Source organism: Gorilla gorilla, chromosome 5, assembly GCF_029281585.2.
Source record: "Gorilla gorilla gorilla isolate KB3781 chromosome 5, NHGRI_mGorGor1-v2.1_pri, whole genome shotgun sequence".
Lineage (NCBI taxonomy): Eukaryota > Metazoa > Chordata > Mammalia > Primates > Hominidae > Gorilla > Gorilla gorilla.
In genome coordinates, this window is record NC_073229.2 from 86,330,148 (window position 1) to 86,347,889 (window position 17,742).

The following is a 17,742-nucleotide window of genomic DNA, read 5'->3' on the forward strand; positions in this document are numbered from 1 at the left end:
ATATATGTAATTTCTTTAAAATGTATGCTTATGAAAATATCTTCTAGTATCCATGGCTCTTAGAATAGCTACTGTCTGATATTAGTGCTCAAAAACCATTTGTTAAATGAATGAAAAATTAACAGACTAAATGCAGAAAAATGGCAATGATACTGTATCTGTAAAGGACAGGTAATCATTTTCAATCCTGTTTAGGACAAATCATTAACAAAATAATAAAATTCCAAATGATGTAATAAATATCATAAAGATTGCCAGAAACAGATTTTGCGACTGACTCTTCAATTTCAGAGTGTGTTCCACATGATTTGGCAACAATAGGCCACATTTAAGGTGTACATGTATATAATTTTAGAGCTTTTATTGCCAAAATGTAGATTGAATTTAAATGAGATTTCAATTTGATTCAGTGAGCTGTAGTAAAATTTCCACTTATTTGACAAATAAATTAATAAGCATAAGTAGTTTGAACACATTCAATAAAATAGCATTCATGTATCCTTTTCAAAAGTTTCTGGGCAGACAAATTAAACAATCAAGCATTCTACATCTCATTATTTTAAAATAGACTTTAATTTTTAAATAGTTTTAGGTTCACAGCAATATTAAGCAGAGGGTACAAAGATTTCCCATATACTCACTCCACACATGTGTAATCTCTCCCATTATCGACATCCCCCACCAGACTGGAGACATTTGTGACAACTGATGAACGTACATTGACTATCAGACACTTCATTTTAAAATAAGTTTCATGTGTTAATTTCTAAATAATCATATTTTTTCTTCCTCATGTATTTCTAGGTCTATGTTTCAATTCCACCTAACACACACACATACACACACACACATACACATTTAAATTAGTTTTCCTTTTAATTGTTTAACTGAATTTTAATCTGTTACTTAATGATATTTTCTTCCATCATATTCCTCAATTGCTTGCACCATCTGGGCTAAATCACACTGTGATCGTTTTCTCCTCATAGGAACCATCATGTAGGAATCATCCATTGACCAAAAAGCAATCCAAATAATTAGAGTTCTGTTTCGTGCATAGTATCTCAAACATTCTATGCTTTCTTTACTCTGGGTTTTCTGTTTCTTCTTACTCTTTATTTTTTTGTGGTTTGTCCTAAATCCTGAATTTGCTTCCTGTTTTCTCCTGTCCATTGGATGTCACCTTTATTTTTGTTTATTCATTCTTTCATTTGAAATTATATTTTTCTACCTATTCATGTAATTGAAACCATCAACTGATTTACAGAAACCTCAACCGTATCATGCCCTCTATATGACAGACTCCCAAATCAAAATTTCTCCAGTCCCAGGAACTCCTGGCTTCAATGCCTAATTAAATATTAGTTGACAACACCACTTGGATATATTCTAGGCATCTCAAATTCAACATGGGCAAACAAAACTCTCTAAGCAGCTCTACCTTCCTTATTAACCGTGATAAATACCAAAACCCAAGAGTTATTCTTTATTGTTCCTGACCCTCGCTGAATTATTAGTAAATCTTTGCAACTTTATGTCTAAAAATGTCCCAAACCTGTCTATTTATCTCCATCTCTATTACCAATATCTAGTCTAAGTATCCCCATCCCCAATGAGAACAAGAGTTGTTTTAACTGTTTTTCTGCTTTCATTCTTACTCTAATGCAGTGCACAACACATCCAGAGTAATTTTTTTAAGTGTAATATAATTAGGAAATACAAATCCAGTAAGAAAGTTAATGGCAGTACTCCAAACTCCTTACCTTATATGATAAGGCCCTGAAAACCTTTGAGTTTAGAACACATAGTAATCCTTTCTTGCTCACTTATTTTCCAGCCACACTGAACTTCTTTAGATTATTTTACCAAACCCATTTTTACCTGAGGGTCTTGCTCTAACAACGTCTATCACTGGAAAGTTTTCTCTGGAGGATAACTCATTCTTATCCAGTTTTTGGTGTAAATGGAAACTGCTTTAAGAGGATTATCTTTACTATCCAGTAACTCCTCTCACATCACCGTCTTTTACTTTGCTTTATAAAACTTATTACACACATAGACATGCATGTATATGGGTATGAGTTTATGTATTTCTTATTTTTGCTTGGTTTTCCTCCCACTTGAAAATTAGCACACAATAGCAAGTACCTTCTTTTCCATCCTTAGCTGTTGGAAAATAGTTGACAAAATAGTTCACAGCGCAAAGTTGGGCCACATTAAATATTTTAAATGAATTAATGTATTCTTGGAAGTCAGAGGCCATTATTAGTATATGAAAATTACATAAAATGCAACTATCAGTTTATATAAAACAAAGAAAAAATAGAATTATAAGTACTTAATTTACATATTTTACAATTTTCTGAAATTATATGTAAATGTCTTTCAATCTTATTTATGAATATCATTATTAAATCTGGTTATTATTAATGTAGAGGTGGAAGCTATTGCTTATCCTACTGAACTTGTTTGATCATCATCAAATTCCTTTTTACATATATTTTGGTTTGTGGAATGTATTCTAAACTACATGTATTCTAAACAAAAGTCTTACTTTAACATAAAAATCTCACTGTATAGCATGTTATATGAGATTTCTTCTTTAGTAGAAAAGAAAAAGTTAGGCACTAAGTACTATTACTGTGGGAGAACTAGAGCATAGAGTATGGTCAGAAAAATGGGGGGAAATGTCCCATAATTTCAAATCAAGTCAGAGCAGTAGCTCTTTCACTTACAACCCAGGTCAGAATAATGGCCAAAAGGTGTCTGATCCAAGGAGTTTGGGAGAAAGTCAATACTTTCACCAATGATGTAATTGAATGAGGTAGAAATCTAAAGTTAAAGGAAATGTCTTTTATCTTCCATGCTTAGTTTTCATTCAGAGTAACTTTGCCTTAAAACTCTTGACCTTCTGTTATTCAAATTTTTTTCCTCCCAAAAATGGCACAAAGAGTTATCTAAATGGTGAGAAATCGCCATTGGCTCAAAGTTGTTAGTTTACAGTACAGCTAAACTTTCAAAGTTGGCAGAAGAGTAAATCACTGTCTCTTGCCTTCCTCACTGGTACTGATAGAAGCCAATAGTCTAAGTACTCTGCTCTGCAGACTGGATATACCCATTTGGATTTTACACTAAGCTATATCCTCCTAGAATTTATTATTAATGTAATACTTTGTTGGATGGAATAATTTTACACTAAGCTATACACTAATACTTTACACTAAGCTATATACTAATGCTCTGCCATATACTAATACTGCTATATAGTAACATACTTTGCAACATACTAATATACTATATATAGTATATTATATATTGCATATTATACAGTATATAGTAGATATAACATATATAGTATATATGATATATATAGTATATATAGTATACTATATATCATATATGCTATATATCATATATATATCATATATACCATATATGATATATATAGTATATATAGTATACTATATATCATATATAGTATACTATTCTTCTCTTTATTTTTTTGTGGATTGTCCTAAGTCCTGAATTTGCTATATATCATATATGATATATCGTATATACCATATACTATATGATATATAGTATACGATATATCATATATACCATATGCTATATGATATATCGTATACGATATATCATATATACCATATACTATATGATATATCGTATATGATATATCATATATACTATATACCATATACCATATATCATATATACTATATACTGTATATGATATTATATATAGTATATATAATATTTAATATAGTATATGTACTATATACTAATATACTCTGCTATATACTATATATATACTATAAAAGTTATATACTATATAGCTATATACTAATAGCTATAAACTAATACCAGTACTTTGTTGGATGGAAGAATATGATTTATATTATGGTTCAAACTCAGGCAGAGAAAAAGAATGCTATTTCTTGGTTCAAACACTCACAGACCCAATAGGTCTAAGTGTAGTCTGTGTTTCTGTAATACCAGAAGTGGACTTTCCCTCTATTCCCTCCTCAGGTAGAATCTAGAACAGTTATAGATCTCTGGAGATAAATTGGAAAAATTGTATATGCAAACCTTGGACTGAAAGCTGGGAAGTGAGTACCTAAGATCTTAGTTAAAGGAGCTAAATAGTCAGGATGGCCCTGGAAGGTGAGTCTCACAGAACGGCTGATCCTTAATTTTAATGTTCACCTCTAGAGTTCACTGCAAACCCAGACACTAGGCATGGAAGTGGCAGGCTGACTTGAGATCTGATTCTTTGTGTGAGTAAGCCACCAGGAAACCCCTAGGCCTCTTTCTTTGTGACTAAGAATCTAGGCGTGCTGAGCCTTCAGGTGTCTAATAACATGATGGGGAACATGAGTTTATAGAGCAGGTGTCAATTAATAGGCATGTATTAAAATTTGGGGTGACATAATAAAATCATCACAGGACCTGTCTTATAAATTGAAAATTTTCTCACAACTGTGATACAGTTTGTTGACTAGAAATACTTACTTCCCTGATGATAATCTGCTAATGGCTTTAGGCCAGCTAAATTTTTTTCAGTGTTGAAAAACAAATCAAAGGATTTACTTAAAAGTGATTTGTCTGGGAAAACAACAATTTTTTTTTTTTTGAGACGGAGTCTCGCTCTGTGCCCCAGGCTGGAGTGCAGTGGCGCGATCTCTGCTCACTGCAAGCTCCGCCTCCCGGGTTCATGCCATTCTCCTGCCTCAGCCTCCAGGGTAGCTGGGACTACAGGTGCCCACCACCACGCCTGGCTATTTTTTTTTTTTCTAGTAGAGACGGGGTTTCACAGCATTAGCCAGGATGGTCTCAATTCCTGACCTGTGATCTGCCCGCCTCGGCCTCCCAAAGTGCTGGGATTACAGGCGTGAGCCACCGCACCTGGCCAGAAAGCAACATCTTTTAAATGGGAATACACAAGATCACATTTATAGTAATTCTTCTTCACACTATTGCCACACATGCCTAGGAAACTTTTATAACTGGCAGTTGGCCTTGTAAATTAATATGTTTGACAGTGCACAGAAGAATGTGTCACATGTATTTGTTTTCAATCCCCACACTTACTACCTTATGGTTTTCCTATGGTCCTTGCTATTAGAACCTATCCAATAAATGTACATTTCATTGGCTGTCTACATTATTTACAGATATCTACAATTGAATGGCCCTCCTGCAAAATAAGCATATTGACTGCCTTCAGTTTTTGTTCAAACATCTCGGTTTAATTAGTTCAATGACAACCATAAAAATAAAGAGGCTAGGGACATCATTGCTTGTTGATGGGCATGGCATTTTCAAAGCCACAGCATCTGAGCCTGGCCAAGCCTTTTCATTCTGGATCCCACAGAGATTCCTCATATCAGTAAATGGTTAATAAAATAATCTCAATTTATTAAACATTACCACTTGCCACTGTCCAAACATGTATATTGTTACTAGAATTGATAAGATGAAGCCAGTGAAATTACATAAATTTCTTAAAGCTGTGAGTCATGTAAAAATTATCTTGGATTGTACCTTTAGCAATTTTGAACCTATTTCCAGGTCATGTACAATTGGTAATAACAAGATTACTCTTGGCAATTATACACTTGCAGATTTCCTAATAGTCTCAGGTGAAATAACAATATGGAAACCCATTTTCCTATAATGCTCAGTCTCATAAATGAATACTTTTTTGTATAATGAAGCAGGAGTTTATTAGGCATGTCATCAGAGTTGAAAGAAAAAGTACAACAGACCTGTTTCATGGTACAGTAGACTTTATATCACAGAGTGCTTCAGAAAGAAGATATTAGATTTATAGAAATAATCTTGTCTCAGTTTTTAGTCAAAATTACAACATATTCAAAAGACTGAATACAAATTGATTCAAACTTGAATTCATTAGGGAAGCTATCTAAATTGGTTAGATTTTATGCTTTCAAATGAGTTCCTTTCTTAGTAGACATTTGCTAATCATGCACTAATCTCACTGCAGTGAAAGTAACTAATTCACAAATAGTTACATATTGCATTGTGAAGATACTAATGATATACTGTGCATGTAATAATTGGGAAATGGGCTATAAAATATCTGCTTAACAATATCAAATGGGACTGGTCATTTAAATGTGATATGTAATATTTAGCATATAGAATTATTATTCCTGAAACGACGGAGGAGAGAAAGGTCATGCTCTTTTACTAATTCTACTTCTAATCAGCTTAGGAAAATGGCCTTGTTAGGAGGAAAATGGCAATATACTTTCAAGAATTAAGATATCTGCTAATCTTAATAATCTGTGTCTGTTGGATCAAACTAAAGAAAAGAAGAGAACTAGAGAGTGAGAAAGAGAGAAAGTTAATCATATCCCCAAAGGGACAAAGAGACATGTATGTGGAGAATTCAATTGGAAATTTCCATTTCCAAACTAACCCAAAGTCCTGCAGCAGGTCATTTTTAAAATCAGGCTTAAAATACATATGTCTACACCCAAGAACAGGATATTCTTTCTGAATAGCTGGACATAATTAAATGATTATTCTTCCTTAGTCCCTAAAAATTGGAGTCTAACACAAACAGTAAAGGATAAAAAAATTTAATGAAATCTAAGATGCCACAGATTGCTCAATTCATCACAAAATTGACAAACACACCATTAATTATTGGCTCTCTGGTTTTAGATATGATGTGAAGAAATACAATAAGTGTGCTTTGGAATGTATAAAATATTGTCAAAGCCAGAAATCAATGGGTGTATCAGTTGGGGGTCCAGAGAGGAGACAGGAATTACATTAGTAATTTGAACAGGAAAAATTCTTATACATAATTATTAACTAGAAAACATAATTAACTACTAGGAGGAGTAAAGAGACACCTAAAAAATAGAAGAATTTGGGCTTTCCTAATATTTGCAAGTAATGTCTCCCATTGCATAAAGTTGTCCACTCATGGACAGGATAACGCAAAAGTACCATGGCAGTGAGAAGACCCTCCTACCAAACTCACCATGTTTTTAAAAAATATTTTGTTTCCCGTTTTTAATAATTTTAATATCTTCTGTTATTTACATGTTATATAATGAGCATAGAGTCAACTAATAATTTAATTACAGTTTCAGTAAGGGATATGCTTATTAAAGAGGCAGATATTAATTCTATCACATGCTAGCAGGTTAATAGTGTGAAGGTAGAGTTAATATCCTCAGGTCACACTGCTACTTCCTGGACATTAATTCCTATTCATATAAAAATCACTGTATTGCAAAGTCTAATGACAATTTTTGACATTATCTTCTATGCCCTCATTGCATTTCTCCTTCTCTTAGAAACTCTTCCTCTTATACTAAAGATTTTATTGCCTGAGAGATTTTTCAAACCTATTTCTGTCATCTTGGCTAATGCCAACATGCATTTAGAGCACCCATGAAATCAGTGCATTTCTCATTTTCTCAACATTCTACTTTCCAATGGAGTCGAATGTTAAGGAAACCCATTTCACATCAGTCACACCCTCCCATGGCTAATCCAAGGATATTGCCCTCACTGTTCTCTCAAATAATGAATACAAACATTCTGCTGACATATTATTCAGTTAATCAAGTGTGACCTCCATCACCTATCCTTGTTGCCCATTCTCAATTTCTCCCATTACACTTTTACTTTGACCTTCAGGCCTTTGTACTATTTTTTCTTCTATTCCATGAGGCCACTCTTTTGCAAATATTTTCACTCCTTTGATTTTTTGTAGTGATATCAGGAAAGCAGAGAGTAGTCATAGCTTCTCACCTTTGTGTCTATGTACCAACATGTGAGTTCCAGGTGGGACTAGATATTAATCCCCTTAGCCCTAGCCCAGGACATAGAAACTGGCCAATACCAGTTTCTAGGTATCATAGGCCAGCTACCTCTGGCTTCAAGAAGGCTTGTAAGTATGTAACAGATGTCAGAAAATGTTACCAATTTTTACTTGTGCTCTGATGTTAAAAAAAATTGTTGGCAAGCAATTCTTTGAATTAATGCAATAATTGTTTGCTTATGTTCAACTCTATTCATAAGCCATGCTCTGCAGTATCTGTTAAATTCTTATGCTATTTATAAACCCTTCTTAGACACCTTAGTACACTTTTAAATTTCTCTGCACTCCTCTAATATCTAATCTTGCTAAAATACATCATCCTTTCAAGAGATGATTTAAATTTTTACCTCACAGAGACAATAGAAGGCAGAAGAGAAGCACTCCATCAAATTTAGGACTCGTAATCTTCATGTTTACACACATTTTCTCCTACATTTTTGGTACTCTCTTTTTCTTTCCAAAAATAAATGTGATATTACTCCTACACATGTGGTTGTTACTCAAGCTTGAAGTTTTGGGGGATTCAGTATCTCCTTCCTCATCTCTTGCATCTTCAAACTTCTGCTTTTACTGTCTTCTTTGATCAGCATTTAAAATTATTCTAGCCTTTTCTACCTTAAAAGAAAACAGAAAACTTTCATCTTACATCATCCTCATTCTTTCTCTCTTCCTTCCTTTGATGCCAACTTCCTTTAAAGATTTAACTTATACTCATTTTCTCCATTTCCTTAAGTCAACTCAATTTCAGTCACAGAACAAGTGACTTCTGCCTTTCCCTCTACAGAAATTGCTTTTTGCCATTGTTACAGGACATCATTAAAGGTAAATCCAAACTGCGATATTTTGGTTCCCATCTTACATAATCTCGAGATGACATTGTTTATTGTTGATGTCTCTTAAGTGCACTCCTCTCAGCTACACTTCTCACTGTTTTTTATCCTTTACTTTGTGTGTCTCTCGACGTAGCTTCTGTGGTTTTTCTACTCGTATCTTAATTATTGACATGCCTCAGCTTTGGTCATGGGCTCTCTTTCTCCTCTCAATTTGTATACATACCTGAGTAAACTCATACATTATACTGGTTTTAATTTTTATTTTTTAGATGACTGACTCCAAGTTTACATCCTTAGCTCAGATTTTTCTTCTATGCTTCAAAATCTCTCTTTCAACTGAAATATCTGAACAGCTATTGAAAGGTAATTTGGGAAGCCCATAAAATAGTCAGATTTATATTTTCCAATATAAAACATTATCTTTCTCCCAAACCTTTGATTTCTAATCCTGTTTTTCAGTAAATAACACCAAGTCGATATAGATGCTCCTGTCAGAAAACTGATGTTTCTTTTCAGAACCTCACTTTCACTAATTAAACTCAAGTGATACACACGTCCTGTAATTTTATCTCCATTTACTTCAGTAAAAATATGAGGTTAAAACAATTCCTAAATACTGTATAATAAATCCACTCTTCCTTCACCACTGCAACTATCTAATCCTGATTGTCATTAAATCTCCCTTCCATTACAAAAACAGCGTTCTAAGTGGCTTTCCTGCTTTGGGTCTTATCTACGTGCTAATTCATTCTTCATCCAGCAGCAAAACTTCTCTCTCTTGAAACACAAATATGAACATGACATTTGGCAGTGTAAAACCCTCATATATGTCTCAAATCCTCTTAAGGTAAAAGCCCAAATATCTCAGCATGTTTTGCAAGGTTCTGGAGAGTCTTCACCCTTGTTAGGCCTCTACCTTATGTCTTGTCACTTTCTTTGCATCCACACTTAGCAGTCACTCACATGCACTCACTGTTGGACTCTACTCATAACAACCTTCTCTCAATCTCCTACAATATTTTTCTCATTCTTACATCTAGAGTTTTGTAATTTTAATTTTTTTTTTGTTTGTGGGTACCCTGTAGGTTATATCATGGCTAGGGATTTTTAATGCTGTTTTCTTGGTGATAAAGAGGTCACTAGCATCCTGGCCAATTCCTGTTACTAACTATATCCCACTCTAGATGAGACTTATTTTGAGAAATCTTCTTTTTCTATGGGGGCAAATCTGGATTAGTTCCCCCTCCTTTGTGTCTTCAATACTTCTGTTATTTATTTGCATCTCATGATACCACTCATGTCTATGTTTAAGTTTACTGGTCTGTATCTCCCACTCAACTGTAAACAGAACAGTTTTCCCTACTATTGACCATTTAATACTCTATGCCCGGCACTATTCATAATCCAATAAATATTTACTAAAAGCATAGTATAATAATAAACTCAGGATAAAATGGATGATAATATTAAATTGCATTTTACATTATTTAGAAATCACCTATGCATATATTTGTCACTTTTTTATTTCACAGTTTATGGTTAATATGACATTTACTATCTTAAAGAGCCCTCTTCCTTAAGAAACGGTCATTCTTTCATCATTGCTGGACATGTTGTTTTAGTTTTTAATTATAAATTTGTCTTTACTAAAGCCAAACAAAAGGAACGTATTTAGAATGGATTATGGCTAAATGGATGAAGTAGTTATCATCACCAGCTTAAAAAATTGTAGAAAAATGTAGAATTTAGAAAAAAACAAAAACTTATCTTAAAAATACAAATAATTTAAATCCACTCTAGAGAGCAAGAAAGTTGTTAGTATATAAACTACCCATTAGGGTTTTTAACTTTCAGCCTATTCGATATCAGAAAATTTGTTTGGAATATGCACTTAAAGTAAAAATACATTGGCATATATCTAAACAATCAGAATGGGACTATTCCATATTAGAAATGGAATTCTGGAAAAAATAATGGTGGTGTTGAAATAGTTTTTAGATTTCTGTGAATGCCCATCTAATAACAGGCAGATCAACGAGATAATAAAATTTAAAACCCATGAATGGCATGCACAACAAAATTTAGTGACATGGTATCCCCATGAATACATACTCACATATACCAACAACAGCAACTCTAAAATTATTCACAAGAACCAAGAACAATGTGTCACATACATCTGTTCAATTGACAACCAAGGGAAATAATATGGCATCGTATGGGCCTGAAGACAAGATAATTCTTAAATAGATGTGACGTATTCCCTAGAAAGCATAGTAAATCAACTTGAGAACAGCAGCATGATTGAATGTGTCCTCTCCAAAATTCATGTGTTGTAAACTTAATCCCCAGTGCAACAGTGTTTGGAGGTGTAACATTTTGAGAGATGTTTGGGTTATGAGGTCTTCGCTCTACTACATAGATTAATGTCATTATAAAAGTGCTTGACGAGGAATTGCATCCCTTTTTGCTCTTTCATCTTCTGAACCTACTAGTGTCTTGATCTTGACTTTCCGGCCTCCAGACTATAAGATAATAAATTTCTCTTCTTTATAAATTACCCAGTCTTAAGTATTCTGTTATAGTACAAAATAGACTGAGACAAATAGTAAGCTCCAAAGGATTTTATCTGCTCGTATAATGTGGGATTAAAACAGATGAACAAAAATATCTTCAGAACAGTGCATCCCTATAAACTCACAATATTGAGCTGCCTCAGTTGTCTTCCCAAACAGGGCTACATACTGGGGAGAAATTGTAAGAAATTTAATAGAAATTGAGTAGGACAGGGAAAATAGACATTAAAGACAGAGAAGACTAGACAATAGTAGGAGAAGGAAACAGAGACCTAAGATATCTTAGCATGCAAGCAGATATATACCAGAACAATAAACAAACAAACGAACAAACAAAAACAAGAGAAGAGACAGATCGCTGTGAATTGAAGAAAGCTACCCTGAATTATGTCTCTTTCTAAACATCCATAAAGACTAATAGCTTGTGAAAATAAGCAAAAGAAATTATCAAAATCAACTCCAATACAAAGTTATTTAAAAGAAATGGAACAATATTCTTAAAGTGAATGAAAGTTTCTAAAATAATAAAAGCAAATAATGAAAACATTGTCAAAGTGAGATCCAATCTGCAATGTATTACTATTTCAAAATGAGCTAAAACATTTTGAGAAAATAACTTCAGCTATGAAGATACAAAATACCAATTAGAATACTCAGTAATGAGGTCATCAAATTCAAAAAAGAATCACAAAGTGAAAACTTTCAGAAATGAATATTATACCAAAAAGAACATGACAAAGGATACATACAATAATTGCGTAAGATAATTAGTTGAAAAAAATCAAGTAAAAAGGAAATTAAGAAAGAGATAAAAATGATTTGAGAGAAATAGGCAAATATTGAAACTATGCAAAGAAGAGTCAACATTTGAATTAAAAGACTCCCTGGAAAAGAAGCAAAAGAAAGAAAATGAACACACATTATATAATTAATGTTTTTTTGAACAAACATTATATGACATTATATAATTAAACATTATTATAATTAAAGAAAACTTTCCTGAAAAAGAAAAAGGTTTCAAACTACATGGAAAGATTGAAGAAAATATAGACAACACTCAGATATATTCTAACAAAATAACTGCATTTCAATGAAAAACTAATACCCTTTGGGCATGTAGCAGATAAAAAACAGCAATTGATTTACAATGAAAAGAAAATTAGATTAACATCAGACTTTTCAACAGCAACATATTATGCCAGAAAAAAATGATATATTTAAATACTTAAGAATATTTAAACTGTGAGAAAAAGAGAAAATGTGAGTCAAAGATTTTGCAGAGTAAAACTAACTTTCAAGTATAAAGATCACAGACCTATGATCATGAACACCCAAGAATGCAAGAATTATTTCCATTAGCCCTCTCTGAAGTATATCCTAGATAAATAAGCTTTAAACAACCAAAATAAGCAGCAGAGATCAATATGAGAATAGGCAGTGTGCACTGTACATATATCTACTTACAGAACCCAAACTAAAGGAAAGTGCATTGTATATAATGCCTATAGGCTCAGAATATAGATATATAATAAAAATTAGAGGAAAATGAGGGCAATATATGAACAAAATTTAAAATGTTACATTGATTATATTTTTATATATACTTTTTAATATTTTTTATATATGAAAAATGAGATATTCTGATTTTGTTGTCCGTTATTTTATTGAGACTAGACTTTTATTATGGAAGAAAGGATATACAAATATTATGCAGAAGATGTTAAGTATAAGATTATATAATGCTGAATTTGAATTTGGTAGCTCTGGAATGAAGTAATGAAGACATTGATCTGTGCCATATACTTGAAAGTATATTTTAAAAATGCGCACAACTAAACACTGCCACCTAGAAATGAACACTTGAATTATAAAAGCAAGAAAGTGATTCGTGAAAATCAGGAGATTGGTTAGTTTTGCAGAAAGGGAGGTGGTACGTTGCCACTGGGCACACGGAAGATGTTTAGTGGTGAAGTTCGACTTCTTCCCCTAGGTGGTAGTTATAAGAGTGTGTTACCTTGTTCATCTTATAATAACTTATTAAGATAGTATTTATTTTGTGTGGTTTTATGTATTTTCACAGTAAAATATGAAAATAAAACGGAATTGTTTTCTAACTCTAGAAATAAAAATGAAAAACAGGTAATTCCCTTTGAGACTACAATATGCCGACTCTATGGTAAATACTGGTCCTGAACTCTGTAATTATTCCTTTCTTCAGCTCCACAGGTTCAGCCAACATAGAAATCTCAGGGTCATAGCAGGTACAGCACTGTTTTCTCACCTGCACTGCATCTCCCAAACTATTGTCCTGAATGAATTCCGTGCAGCCCTGCCCTTCATGGCATAATCTTGCCTGTTTCTACTCAAGGTCTCGGTGAGACCTTGTAGAGACCATGTGGCAAAACATTATTAAATATGAACGTCTCTGAGTGGCTACTGCCGAGGGAGTGCTTAATAATTTTACAAAAGCAATATTGTTAAATCCATTTTCAAGTTACTTTTCATCTAGGAACTTACACTTCCCTTCTAGAAGCAGAGTTTATGATATTATTCCCTCTATAGCAGTGAGAAAGTGAGTGCGAAAAAGCAGCAAAGCAGTAATATCAATGGCAAACATAGAGCATCAGATCATAGCAGAGAAATGAACAGCCAAGAGGAGGCTGCTTTGTGGGGCCACGTAACATTTTGAAGAAAGTTTTAAATGAGAAGTATCTAGGAACATAATTGACTGCTGAGACAGGTAAAGACAGGCCTCTGTTTTAAGAGAGAAATATGACCAACTAAACTGACATGTGCTTCACCAAAGATGATGGGTGGGACCTCACTGCATGCAAAAACAGAAGAAACGTTCACATAAGATTACTCCAAAAACTAGGGCACATTGTCTAAGAGTTTTGGTAATTTTTAACAGAGAAACAAATGAAATGGTATTAAAAGTCACATGATGTAATACAAGTAGTCATTGTGTATAATACTGAAAATCACTACTGAATAAAATGTATATAATTTTCATATCATGTTGTGAGTTCTCACCCACTCTACTTGTTATCTTCAGTATATTTGTAGGAGGATTTTTAAGTTGAGAACATGAGTTCTTAGTCACTATCTTGAACATTTTTGAAGCTCTTAGACTGTGTTTGTATCCCACCAAGAGTTTGGGTACATTTCTTGAAAACCAAGGATGTAATAATCTACCCACTTCTACAATTCAATGAGTTTATCATTTCACAAAACACTGCCTACATGGATTTACACATATTAAATGGTTTTAATATTGCCAACAGCTTAACACAAAATTTCTTCACATTTTGAAAGTATTAAATATTTTCTAGAGGATGGAAATACTATATAAACATAAATTCATTTAACTTATATATAACTAACTTTTAAACAATTCATAACAATATAGTTGCTAATTTATGTGTTTTTCTATATAGTTTTAGAATTACTAAAAGCTTTTTAAAGGAAAAGCCAGAAACATTAATAATCTGAGGAAGTTCAGGTTAAAGTTTTAGATAAACCCAAAATGTTATACAATTCCATGTTACAGTGAATTTCTTAAATAGTATTGTATCAATCTTTTAGTTCAGAAAGCTCTTATGATTCCACCTACACAGAATACTAGTTCCTGCATCTGTGGTAAATATTCATATAAATGCATAGTAAGGTAATATTTGAGTTTCTCACAGCCTAATATTTCTAAGGAGAATTATAGCAACTCTTGGAGAATTGTTAACACGTCAATTCTAACCTCTAGTGAGTTGAAAAGTTTCATTTGAAATGAAAATTCATTTGATAGGTCTAAAATACATAAATATCTGATTATTTCCTGGCAGGCAAATACAGTAAAATCTCACACCTCAATTTTTCCAGATCTTGGAAGTACATTCATCAATGTCTACTGCAGTTTTTATCTGACAGAGAAGAAAATCAAGCATTAAAACAGTAAATCGAGTTGGATTTGAAAAAAACAGAAAGTTACTTTACAGTCCAAATGACAACTACATAATGTAATGATAAGAGGTTTGTAACACCACATTTTATTTTTGCTGGACAGTTTTAAAGGTAAAGATGATAGATCATAAATGCTACGTATACAAATTAAGTTCTCCAAAGAAAAAATGTCTAAAAATTTGAAATAAATTCAAAAATACGTTGTATCACTCTTTTATTGTGGCATTTTAAGAATCTTGTTTTTAGGGGACTTAAAACTAGGAAAAAATATTGAAGTCATCCAAGTTTGTATTATATTTCTGTTATCTTTTGAAATATCAAATTATAAAATATATCATACATATTGACAATGACATGGCAAAATAATCAGAGACAAAATTACATATGTCCGTTAAATTGGTAAATAATTTTACAAACCTTTATAGGGTATGAGGCATCCCATTGTTTGATATATATTCTCTCTTGGCACTTTAAAACAAGTTTGTGAATAGCTATCATCATCACAGTTTTAGAAACGGAAATCCTGGGATATAGAGCTAAACTTATTTGTTCAGGTTTACACATCTAGAAAGCAACAAAATTATGACTATTTTAGTTTTGTCTAAATCCAAAATTTACAGAAATTATCCTCAGAGTGCATTGATAAGCAATATATATGCATAAATATATACACATAAATATATATACACACACACACACACACATACATACATATACATTCTGTCTCCTCCTCTCATGGTAATCTAAGAGGCATGCTGAGTACTTCTACTATCAGGGATCTGGGAGGCAGAAAGAGAAGTATAAAGAGAGGCAGGCAGTTGATTAAATATGAATAGCATGTATTCATTGATAATGACTATCAGAAATTAGTTTCCTCACCCACGTATCACCTCCCAAATATTCAGACTGCTCTTTGAAGCTCAGCTCAAACCAGGCAGAAAACTGAACTGAGAATTAGGAAATCAGAAAACAGGGGCCTTAGAAGGAATAACAGTAGTATAGTACACACTAAACTGAAGTCAACAATGGGGCAAAAAGTCAACAATTAGTGGGGATATGGGTTACCTGTAGTCACGTCTACACGCACACAGCATCAGGCGTGGAAGCAGCATAGTCTCATACACAACTCTGGAGTGCCTGATGTACTGCTACGAGACAGGATCTATTAGCCCTAAGGTTGAGTGTGAACAAACCTATGGGTAATCTATAATTATCACAGTCATCTATGTGTGGTTGTGGCCTCTGCAGAATGTCATTTTCACATGAGGTACACGTTTTTACTCAAAGTATGCATTTACAAGATAGCTGCTTGAATGAACGTCTTAGTCCATCACCATTAAAGAGAGACAAACAGTAAATAAAATATTTAAATCAATGTTATTGGTTGCATTAACACTATGATTCAATAAGGTAAGCCCACTAGGCACTAAAGAAAACGCTCTAGGTTTATAATGAAATTGCATGGTATTAAGAGAAAATTTAATAGCAGCTAATATAAACGCAAATAAATGCATTAAGTTAGATATATAAAACGAACATTTTCTGAAAAGCTCAAACAGAATTACAACTTCTTAACTTTCAATTTTTTCTCAAATTCATTAAACTCAAAATTATTTTTTAGGTTGTTTTATGGAAGAGGCTTGTTGAACATAGTCAAAAGCCTTCCTTTTGATGAGATTCTATTCATTTCTAGATTAATGTCAGATAGATAACAGAATTTCTTATAAACACATTTTACCAAAAGTCAAAAAATCATGGCAATTAATTTCATTTATTTGATCTTAAATGTAAGATGTCTATCAAAGTTAAAAATGTGTCAACATATATTTATAAGTGAACAACTTCTAAATAATTAAAAATTACTTTGAGATAATTTTAATGGTTTTAGAAAAAATAAATATGCTTCTTCCTCAGATGCTTTCAGTTGTTGTATTCATAATTAAACAAGCAATGCTTAATATTCACAGATGAAAAGCTGTCAGAAAATTATGCCATCAGAATTCCTGTAAACAAGGTACTTTTGTTAATTTCTGATTGGGAAAGTAGCATTATTGAACCATAATTGATTTCCTCTTTTCTATTTTGTGCAGCCCAGTGGTTGTTTTGTGTGGTGTGTTATTGTAAGATGATTGCTTAATTTGTGGAATCTAAACAGCCTATTGTATTCTAGTAGTCTCACATATTTATATGCCAGCATGCACTTTATGTTTGCAGTCAGGTTTAGAATTTTATGTCAACTATTATTTCATTATTTATGGTAAACAAGTTTCAAATTCGAGACATTAAGTATGATCAGAAATATTACAGTAGAAATTAAATAATGATTTATTTGTTAAACTATTTTTCTTAATCTATGCCCTGCAGTTCAATTGTCAATTGAGGAAGTTTTAGAACACAATAGCAAAATAGGAACTGCAGTAACAAAGCAAGATTGCCAAGAAGAAAAATGCATTTTAAATTATTCCTTTAAAAAAAAGTAAAGGTCAAAGGAGTGTGACTAGTATCTGATATT